This window comes from Hipposideros armiger, unplaced genomic scaffold (assembly GCF_001890085.2).
Source record: "Hipposideros armiger isolate ML-2016 unplaced genomic scaffold, ASM189008v1 scaffold_110, whole genome shotgun sequence".
Taxonomy (NCBI): Eukaryota; Metazoa; Chordata; class Mammalia; order Chiroptera; family Hipposideridae; genus Hipposideros; species Hipposideros armiger.
The window spans coordinates 3,172,944-3,184,501 of record NW_017731460.1 but is presented as its reverse complement, the minus strand read 5'-3'; the positions used below and the strand labels follow the sequence as shown (position 1 = coordinate 3,184,501).

The window sequence follows — 11,558 nt, the reverse complement described above, 5'->3', positions numbered from 1 at the left end:
TCAACTATTTTAATATTCCATTTTATCTTTTTATTTTCCATTTACTATCAGTCTTTTAGCAGTTAGTCCTAGGATTTACAAAATATATATATATTTATTTTTAAGATTTTATTGTGGAATTGGGGGAGGGGAACAGACAAGTTGCTGTCCTTTTGTTATTCAGTCTAGTTATGGAGGACGTCGCTTCACTGGCCCATGTTGGTATTATCATTGGGCTCTTCCCGGCTGCGGCAGATCGGTCGCCGGCCATTGCATGCCGCTCATGGCAGCTCACGAAAGCACACGCCAGCTGCCGGCCAGCTCCACTGCAGCCTACGCCATCTCTGGTGACTTATGGCAGCCCAGCTCCAGGTTGAGCTGTTGTTCACCATCTTAGCTGTAGAGGGCACAGCGTCACTGGCCCTCATGTGGGATCCGAACCAGGGCCATGCTGCTCAGAGCTGGCGTCCCAAGCCAACTCTTAACTAACACGCCATTCAGCTGGCTCCAAAATGTATTTTTTTATGAAGTAAAATTAGTTTATTTTACCTGCAATTCTAATATAAACTGGATGTAAGCTGATACTGAGAAATATTAGGAAGAATTACTGATAGACGTCAGAACATTATACCTTCCAATCTATCCTCCATGAACTTCTTATAAAGTGCCATAAATTTGGCCAGAAATGCTTCCAAATGATAAATGGCTTTGCTACCCAGCTGTAGATGGTGTTCATAGTAAGCTGCCGTCTGGCCCACTTCTCCTTGCGATTATGTAAAAGTTCTGAGAGAACTTTTGATTATTATTATTTCAGGAGGAATAAATACATTATTATTTCGGGAGAATTACAATGAGTTAAAATCTCATAGAGTCTTCCAAGAACTTCAAGGAGCCTTTGTGGAGTCTGCTGACTGACAATAGCATTGGCAATCTCCCTCAGATACACCTCCCAATCTATTAAGGGACTTCTTGATCCACAGTAAAATGATATTGTTGCACTCTGCAGACTTCACACATAAGAATGGCTTTTCTGAGATTTATGCAGGACTTCTCTGCAAGTCTATGAGTCAGTTGTGAAGGAAGATTCAGACCTTCCTTCTTGCACATAGCAGATAACACATGGCAAATATCTTCAATGCTGGGAGCAGGCACATGAACTGCCAGGCACTTACTACAAATAGGTGCTATCACTTTACATGTAGAATTGCAACACAAGGTCAATCTGCAGGTGGACATATACTTTTCCATGGTTTTGCGCAAGGCATGTTGAGCATCTTTGGTGAGTTTGCCAACTTCTGTCAATAAAACCCCTTTAAAACCTCTTTGAGTATTTGTTTCAGGTTGCTGTGTTTGTGTCACTGTTTTCAACATCTCCTAAATTACTACCCAGTCACTATTTCCAGCATCACTGGGATTAACTTTAAGGTGGTAATTGCTTGCAATGGTGCTAATTTCAATTTTACTTTTAGATGGAGTTGTGATAGTCTGATGTTCAATTCTCATTTTTTTCCACTCCCAACACCATAAATTTCATGTAGAATTTTTGTCTTTTTACCAGCACCTGCTAGTCCATACACTAACAGATGAGTGAAGTCATCACAGTGCATCAGGTTGAGCAGCTGGACCACCTGCTCCTTGTAATAGCCCAGCTATCCCAAGGAGCAGGGCTGGTATTTGTCCACCCAGAGGCTCGTGTCAATCGAGTTCCTGAGGTTTGACACTTGAAAGTTCTGCACACACTCACTCATGCCCCAAAATGTATTCTTAACTTGTTACAATGTACCTGTCATTATCATAAATAATGCAAGCATCTTACACCAGTTTATCTCCATTTACCCCCCACACACATATTTTTATTGATTTTATATATTTTATTCCCTATGTTATAAATCTTACATATATTTGTTATGATTGTTGTTTTAATAGCCAATAGTATCTCATTTACTCAGTGTGATAATGTGAGATCATTTACCTTCAACCTGAATAAATTCCTTTAGGATTTATTACCATGTTAGCCTGTTAAAGATGCGATTTTACAGCTATTTGTCTAAGAACATTTTTCTTTTACTTTTTTGTATGGAAATCTAGGCTGGCAGGTTTTTTGTTTGTTTGTTTTTTTCTTTTTCTTTTTTCCTTTCAGCTGTTTGAAGATGTTATCCCATAGCCTTCCAGCTTCCATTAATTTTTGTTAAGATATCAACTATTATCTTAATTGTCATTTTCCCAGGAGATCTTGTATCTTTTTTTTCTGGATGCTCTAAATATTTCCTTTAAATCTTTAGTTTTCAGAAGTTTGATTATGGTATCCTTAGGTGTGGTTTTCTTTTATTATCCTGCTTGGTGTTTGTGAAGATTTTTGAATCTGTGAGCTTTATCATTCATTTGAGTAGAAAAATTCTCAGCCATCATTCTTTAAATATTGCTGATGCCTGCCTTTTTCTCTTCTCCTTTGAGGACTCAAATTAATTGTATATTAGACCTTTTGTCTATACCCCACATCTCTCTCATACTTTGTTCTTTTTCATTAAGGGTATTGTTTTCTTATCCATTCAGCCACTCTATCTTTTGAGTGGAGCATTTAATCCATTTACATTTAAAGTAATTGTTGATAGATATATAGTTGCCATTTTTTATTCATATTTTTATCTTTTTTTTTCCCTTCTTCTTAAAGAAGTCCCTTTAATGTTTCTTGTAATACTGGTTTGGTGGTGATGAATTCCTTTAGATTTTTTTGTCTGGGAAGCTCTTTATCTCTTCTTTGATTCTAAATGATAGCTTTGCTGTGTAGAGTAATCATGGCTGTAAATCCTTGCTTTTCATCACTTTGAATATTTCATGCCAGTCCCTTCTGGCCATCAAAGTTTCAGTTGACAAATTAGTCGACAGTCTTATAGGAGCTCTCTTGTAGATAACAAAATGCTTTTCTCTTGCTGCTTTTAGAATTCTCTCTTTGTCTTTAACCTTTGCCATTTTAATTATGATGGTCTTGATGTGGGCCTCTTTGGGTCCATCTTGTTTGGTATGGTCCGTGTTTCTTGGGCTTGTAGGTCTATTTCCTTCACCAGGTTAAGGAAGTTTTACATAATTATTTCTTCAAGTATGTTTTCAATTCAGTGCTCTCTCTCTTCTCTTTCTGGTACCCCTGTGATGCAAATGTTGGTACACTTGATGTTGTCCCAGAGGCCCCTTAAACTATCTCCCTTTTTTGGCTTCTTTTTTCTTTGCTCTCCTCATAGGGTGTTTTCTGCTACCTTATCTTCCAAATCACTGATTCAATCCTCTGCTTCATCTAATCTACTTTTGATCTCTTCTAATATATTCTTCATTTCAGTTATTGCATTCTTCATTTCTGAGTGGTCCTTTTTCATATTTTCCATCTCCATTTTTATGTTTCCTATTTCTTTGTTGAAGTTCTCACTGAAATCACTGAGCATCCCTATAACCAGTATTTTGAACTCTGCATCTGGTAGGTTGCTTGTCTTGATTTTGTTTATTTTGCTTATTTTTATTTTTTTTTCTGGAGCTTCATTCTGTTCTTTCAGTTGGGACATATTTCTTTGTCTCCCCATTTTTGCTACCTCCCTGTGTTTGTTTTTATGCATTAAGTAGAGCTGCTGTGTCTCCCAGTCTTAGTAGAGTGGCCTTATGTAGTAGGTGTCCTGTGAGACCCAGTGGCACAGTCTCCCTGGTCACCAGAGTCAGGTGCTCGAGGTGTGTCCCTTGTTTAGGTTGTGTGTGCCCTCCTGTTGTAGGTTTGCCTTGGTTACTGTTTGCACATTAATGGGAGGGATTGACTCTCAAGCTGTTTGGTTGTGAGAACTGGCCATGACTACAGTGGAGGAGCAGTTATGCAGGAGCTGACCCTACAGAGCAGGATTTGCTTTAGCAGGGCTCTGGTCCCTACCCAGTCTGCCCTTTGGGTGCATGTTTTTTGGAGATGGTTGGGTGGTGGTCTGAAGCTAGCTACCAGGTGTGTTTATTCTGGGGCTTCTTGGTATGACTCTGTTGCAGGTCAAGATCAGTCACTGCCTGTGCCTTGCCCAGGGCCACTTGGTATCAGCTACAAAGTGATCTTCAGATGATTACCACTTGTGTTGAACTTGCAGGTGCCTGGGAGAGGCTAAACTGTGAACTGAGGCCAGCTACCACTAGTACCAAGCTTGGGGCTGTGAGCAAGAGGTATGGGGTATGCCAAGGCCAGATGCTACTTGTTTTGGATTTGTGAACCTTTGAGAGATTTTAGGAAAGTCTGCAGCATGATCCAAGAAAGGCCATTTGTATGGAAAAGCCACTAGAAGTGGCTTAGGTGTGCCCGCAAGTTGGACGGAGCAGTGTCTCAGGGAATCACCAGGGTGGGGAGAATGGTGTTAGCCAAGTTGATGGAAACTCAGATATGGCAGCTGCCGCCAGCATCTGCATGCTGAGTGAGGGGAGGGCTAGACAAAAGAACAATGGCTTGTCCCAGCACTTCTGTCTGGAGAAAGCTGTCCCTCCAGCCCTTGTCCTGAAGCCAGACAATTCAGTTCCTCTCTATATGTCCCTGGCACCTTTCATGCTGCTGTCCCAGCACTGGAGCTCAGAGTGAGTGAGTCTATAAGCAAATAAGTCTATGTGCATTCCCTTTAAGAGGAATGCCTGGGACTCCAGCCCCTTCTGTCTCACTCAGCCGCAATCTCTGGTTTTCACAACCAGAAGTTATGGAGACTTCTTTTCTCAGCACTGGATTCCTGGGCTGAAAAGCCTTGTGCAGGGCTGGGACCCCTCGCTCCTCAGGGGTACCTCTGTAGCCAAGATATTCCCCCTGATTTTTACCTGCCACATGTGAGTATGGGACCAGCCCATCCACATCTCTGCCCCTCCAACCAGTCTTGATGTGGCTTCTTCTGTAGGTCCTTAGTTATAGGGCTTCTGTTCAGCTAGACTTTAGGCAATTCTCAATGATGGTTGTTTTGTAGTGTCATTGTAATTTTGATGTGGTCATGAGAGGAGGTCAGCATAGTGTTTACCTACTCTGCCATCTTGACCAGAATAGTTCTTAAATTCAGATATTTCAATTTGCATTTCTAGAATGTCCACTTGATCCCTATTCAGAGACTCAAATTCTCTGCTGAAGTACTCTGTCTTTTCATACATTTTGTCCATGTTTCCTCCAATTTCTTTAACATACTAATTATAGTTAATTTGACATTTTTATCAGATAATTCTAATATCTGAATCATCTCTGGGTCTTCTTCTTTTACTGTTTTATCTCATGGCGATTTGGTTGTTTGTTTTTTTCTTTCCATGTCAAGTGGAATTTTTTGTTTTGTTTGTCTGCTAGTTAATATAGTGGTTAACACAGTGAAGAGGCTCAAGATTAAATTGCCTTCCTCTGAGCGTTGAATCTTGTTCTGGTAGTCCTTACTCCTCTTGCATAACACTGCTGGTTCATAGACCTTAATCCTAGGATGTGGCCTTTCTGGAGTCTCCACTGAGTGCCTAGGTATTCATGAAAGTTTGTACATTCTACATTAGGCTAGGCCTAACCTCTCACATCTTACCATTCATGTACAACCTCCGAAATCTCTGTTCAGCTCTCAGCCTCCCAGACACTGTCCTCTGCTAGGTCTCCTGGAGTCTTGCCCTGCTCATACGTATCTTAACAGCGGGCCAAGTATCTGAGGGACATTTTTATGCAATTTTGGAGGGCTCCTCCTCTGTAGCTTTCTCCTCTAAGGGACCTGCCCTCCAAACCCAGCTTTGTTAATAGGCCTGAATTCTAACCTCCTTTTTCTCTGCCCATAGACACTGCTGTTCTCTGCTTGGGCTCTATATCCCTTTGCTGGGATGAATGTAAGGCTGGCTTCATGTGCTTCCCTTTTCTGCAGGGTAATAATCCTGCCTTGCTTGCTGTCCCATGCCTGCAATTGTTGTTTTACACAAGTTGTCTAGCTTTTATTGTTGTTTACCACAGGAAGGTGAGTCCAATGTCCGGTTTCAGTCATAAATAGAGCTCAAAGTCAAGAGATTCATATTTTAAAAGGAATGAATTTAAGGAACTATTATGTTTTTCTCACCTCAAGCTGTAGTGCCAGGTTAAACATAAAGAGCCTCTTTCCACATACACCCACTCAAATTCAAATTCCAAATTGAAAGTTCAATATTTTTATAGGGTTCTGTCTTTTATTTTCATGCCTTTGTAAAAGTTGATAGCTTAATAAAATATACTCATCCTAATCTTTGCTAAATTTTCTATTCATATAATTGGAGTAAAACTAAAACATTTACATATTGATTTTCATATTTCATAGAACTTTCAGAAAAAAATGTTAGCTTTCTTTGGCCAAAGATAGAAAATGGAAGTACAAGTGTTCAGATTTCCTTCAATTGTTAAATAAGAGTGAAATAGATAAGCTTTGTCATTTTATTCCTTCAAATTTAAAACAATTTTATAGTTTTCTTGAGATATAATTTACATGTAACATTTTATTAGTTTTAGGTGTACAACATAATGATTTCATATATGTATATATTGCAAAATGATTACAATAACTTTAGTTAATGTCCATTACCTCACATATTTACAAATTCTTTTTTCATGTGATGAAAAATTACTTCACCACCTTCACCCATTTCTCCCACCCCGTGCCCTGCCTCTGGCAACCACCAATCTGTTCTCTATGAGTTTGTTTGGTTTTTTTTAACATTTCACATATAAGTGAGTTCATACAGTATTTTTCTTTATCTGTCTGATTTACTTCACTTAGCTTAATGCCATCAAGGTCCATCCATGCTGTCACATATGGCAGGATTTCTTCCCTTTTTTATGGCTGCGATAAAGGTATAGATATCTCATATTTTCCTTATCCATTCATCCATCAGTGGACATTTAGGTTATTTTCATCTGTTGGCTACTGTAAATAAGGCTGCAGTGAATATGGGGGAACATATATATTTCCAAGATAGTGATTTGGTTTCCTTCAGATATATGCCCAAAAGTGGAGTTGCTAGATCATACGGTAATTCTATTTTTAATTTTTTGAGGCACCACCATACTGTTTTCCACAGTGGTTGTACCAATTTACATTCTAATCAACATTGCACAAGGGTTCCCTTTTCCTCACATCCTTGCCAGCACTTGTTATTTCTTGTCTTTTTGATAATAACCATTCTAACAGGTGTGAGGAGATATCTCATTGTGGTTTTGATTTGCATTACCCTGATGATTAGTGATGTTGAGCCCCTTTTCATGTACATTTGGCCATCTGTATATCTTCTTTGAAAAAATGTCTATCCAGTTTCTCTGCCCATTTTTAAATTGGATTTTATTTTTTTGCTATTGAATCGTATGAGTGCTTTATATATATTGGATATTAACCCCTCATCTGATTTGCAAATACATAATTTGCAAATATTTTCTCCCATTCCATTTCCATTTTTCTCCTTTTCATTTTTGTTGATGGTTTCCTTTGCTGTACAGGAGCTTTTTAGTTTGATGTGGCCCCACTTATTTTTGCTTTTGTTGCCCGTTTTTGGTGTCAAATCCAAAAAAATATCACCATCAAGACCAATGTCAAGGAGTTTGCCCCGTGTTTTCTTCTAGAAGTTTTATGATTTTGGTTCTTTGGGTTTTGTTATCTCATTCCTTCTTGCTTTTTGATGAATGTAAAACCCAAAGGAATAACTATTAAGTACCTTCACTAAAATTGGTGTAGACACAAAATTAGATTAGCGGTAGGAAGATCTATAATTCCCATCTCTCCCACAAATTGCCTTTTAAGACAATTCAATCTCTGGGTAGGAGTCTAAACTAAAATTTTTATAGTAGAAAGGCCTCTGTGTTACGGTCATAGAATTTGTTTTGTTTTCCTCATATTGGAAAGAATAAAGAAGTTACTGAGCAATACGTTTCCCCAATATCCTATTGTTATTTACTTGACATTGAAGATTAAAGTTATTAAATGCTTCAAGGGGACTTTTTAAAGTAGGGTTTCCATTAGGTTCAAAGCATTTATTTAGTCATTAAATATATACTGAATATTGCATATTCAAATAATGCAGGGGTGGATAGCAAAAATATGTCAAACATTTTTATTTTCAAGAATTTACTGTGAGAAGGGTAAATAAACATAGTACATGGAAGTAAGTGTTATTGCTACCCTTTATAGTGTTATGAAAATTCAAGGAAAGATCTTTCGGTGGATCAAAAAAGGTGTCATGAAGGTAGTGGTATCAGATTTGGTCTTAAATGTTGAGTAGGATTTTGACTGGTGGGTGAGGAGGAAAGCGTGTATAAGCTGGGAGGGTCACATAGTTAAAGACAGAAAAAAAGGGAATAGCAGAAGGTCCAATTTGTCTGGAAACTAGAAATAACAATGAGAAGGTAGTTTGGGGTCTCCTTGTTGGGAGTTTAAACACCAGGTTGGGGGGTGGGGTGGGTAAGCCACTGGGAAGCAGAGAAACTGTTGTTGATGGAGGGAGCACTGTGACTGGAGCATTCGTTTGGCCATGGCAGGATATCAGGACCTCAGGGCCAGTGCTGGTCCACAAAAGAGTTTTCAACTACCTGAGTAGAAAATCTTGGATAACATAGTGAGTTTGCATAAAATTAGTTTAATGTAAAGGACTCTTCTACATTCTGATGTTGAGTCCTCCCTACATTACTTTTAAAAATACTCTATAGGAAAATAAATGATAAATGCTCATGTTCATTGCAGCATTATTTACAATAGCCAAGACATGGAAACAATTACCCAGCCATAAAGAATACATTTTTTAAAGGATGACTTTTTATCTTGCAAAATTAAAAGTTAGCGGTCCTATGTTAGTCCTTAAAACTTTTTTTGTTTTTTTAAATGTTATTGGTGAGAAAACCAGAAACCTAGGAACTACTGGCACATGGGGTCAATTTAGACATGAGGGAAACTGGAGATGGTTTCAGCACTTTTGGATATAGTGGAGAAAGTGGACTTAAAAGCAGAAAGATATTTGGGAAATAAAACTTAGAAGATGAGGAAACCATTTGGCTATGTGAGTCAACAGAGGAAAATTTCAAGGGTACTCCCCCAAATCTGCTATACCTATATTTTCCACTAAAAATAACTCTTATTGAAAAAATTATTTATCAACTGAAAAACTTAGAAAATATAGACAAAAACAAAATAACATTCTTAACCCCATCACCCACAGAGAACCTTTGTAAAAACAAACAAACAAACAACAACAAAAAACTTATAAAACATTTTTTGGTACATACTCTCCCAAACTTTTTTTCCTGGGCATCTGAATATATTCTCTGCTTTCGCTTTTCTAAAAAGTGCTACCACATTGTGATCAACCTGCTATTCTGCCTCATCCTATAGCATTGCTTCTCTACAGGAACATGAACACAGACATAATGAGTTGATCTAGCCTAGTGAAAAGTATTTGTCACACTTACTCAAGTTGCGTTTGAATAAGTGTCAAGTACATAGAAGTGATAAAATTCTCATACACAGAAGGCATATAAAATGATTTCAGGCAAATTCTTGGGACAAAAAAAAAACCAATGCAATAGAGTAAAAAGCATGTGTTCCTCTGCTGGTTAAGTCTCCAAACACCTATCTCATTTGATCGGTCAAGTGCAAATTAATGCATAATTTTTATATTCAAGTTGCTAGGATTCAGAATTTCCAGAGGAAGTTTAGGGTATACATATATTGTCCTGAGGATCTACTATTTCAAGTAGAAATAAAAATTTTCTAATTTCTCAGAATGCATTAAATTGATCTCTAATTCAAGAAGAGTTGTAGACTATATATTTAAAAATACATAATTACTTCTAGGTATAAATAAGGACTATTTCAAAGCAGATAATTTGAGAGAATAATTTTACCATGATGCTTAAAATTACAAATACTATTTGCAAATAATAAATTTAAGTCCTTAGAAAGTCTGTTCTCTATCTCATTTAATAAACTTTAGTACCCTTTTCTTCATAGAGGTAAACCTCAACCCCAGATGGATTACGACAAATTAGTGGATTCTAAATTAATTGCATTTCTATTTTTTCAACCGAGATTGCCTTTAGTAAGTGTTGTTATATGGCTCTTAGTTCTGTTATTTGCCTTTAAAAATCTATTTTTCTTTCCTTTAGAGCTATATTTTAATACTAAAAATAAGAACTTTTGGGTCTGGTTTTCTTCCTGGTGAATGGTAAACAAACTTTCCTGTTATTGCTCCCTCCAAATTTTTTTTAGTAAATATATTTAAGAAATGGATTCACAGAACTTCTAGTAATTTCCAAACAACTACACAGGTGATTTTTTTTTTTTTTTACTTTTCAAAACAAACCATCTTTAAGCTGCTTTCAAGATTTTTACTGTTAATTTTTAAATCACATATGATTATTTTCACCTAACAATGCTTTTTCTCTATGAACAGCCCATTGATAAGGTATTTTCAATAATTTAAAATAAAACCATTGAATGCTTTATTAAGCAAATGACAAGAATAGTTAACTTTTTAGATCTTTGGGCCTCAACCTTCTTTTGCTATTCAAATCAAAATGCAGCAGTAGTCTCACATTTGTTACCATGGGTTTCAAAAGAATAATCTACATTTCTAAAACCTATTTATATAGGACAAAAGAGAACATAATTAAGCTGAGTCTTTCCATATCATTGTCTTCAGGGTCCAGGCAGCAAAACCATGATGTAGGTGAGAAAGTATTATGGCCAGGTTCCAATGTATGTGATTCAAGCTAAAGAACAAAAAGTTGAACTGTGAATATATTAGCCGGACTCAGGAAAAGGATGCTAACCAGAGGGTCTCCATCTTTAGAGAACAAACAAGGGCAAATGAGCTAAAATGGCAGTTTATAAAACAGTTTCCAGTGCGTATCAAGAGGCTGAGGACATGCGTTGCTCATACCTACTAGAGAACAAGACAGGCTGCTCATTTGTTTGGAATGGTTCTTGATGGAAAATATTCTGGAAGGCAGGAAGATATTTTTCCATACTTGAAGTCTGCCTTTCTCCCAAAGGGCTCAAATCTTTGAATTGTATATTTTATTCTTCTCAGTGTGAATCAAATCCAGTTTCAGAGGTTACACTCTTCCCATTTTCATAACCTGACTCCCATTGTAGAATCACTGAACAGTTAGAAACTCATCCTGTTCCCACTCCATATCAAAATTCAGCCAAGATTCCTTGTTCCTTGATAGGGGGCTTCTTTTCTTACTTTATCTTGATATGCAGAGCCATTCAGAGCATTGATTTACTATTACATGCATAGAAATGTAATTTAAGAAACAACTCTGTAAAATAAGGAATATGAGGGGTTTTGTTTGTTTTCTGATGTTTGGTCAAGTAATGTGGAGTAGATGGCTGAGCTTTAGCCAAGCTATTTTCCTATTTCCTTTTTATAATTAAAAAAAAATCAAAATTGAAATTTCTTTAAAATAAACTACAAATAAATCTGTACAAATTAGAGAAAATCTCTTCTTTCAAAGTATGTTGCAAAGATGGGACATTAAGTATTCAATTGGTTATATACACTTTTTGGATATTTAAGTGTTTGTAATGATTGACATCTGGCAAAGACATTTTTCAATTTTCTAA

General features: G+C 37.1%; 1 pseudogene; it reads right to left on the bottom strand.

Annotated features, from left to right (window-relative positions):
* Positions 1 to 596: 596 nt before the first annotated feature.
* On the bottom strand, positions 597 to 1,727 carry LOC109385230 (replication factor C subunit 3 pseudogene; annotated as a pseudogene).
* Between the last annotated feature and the right edge of the window lie 9,831 nt (positions 1,728 to 11,558).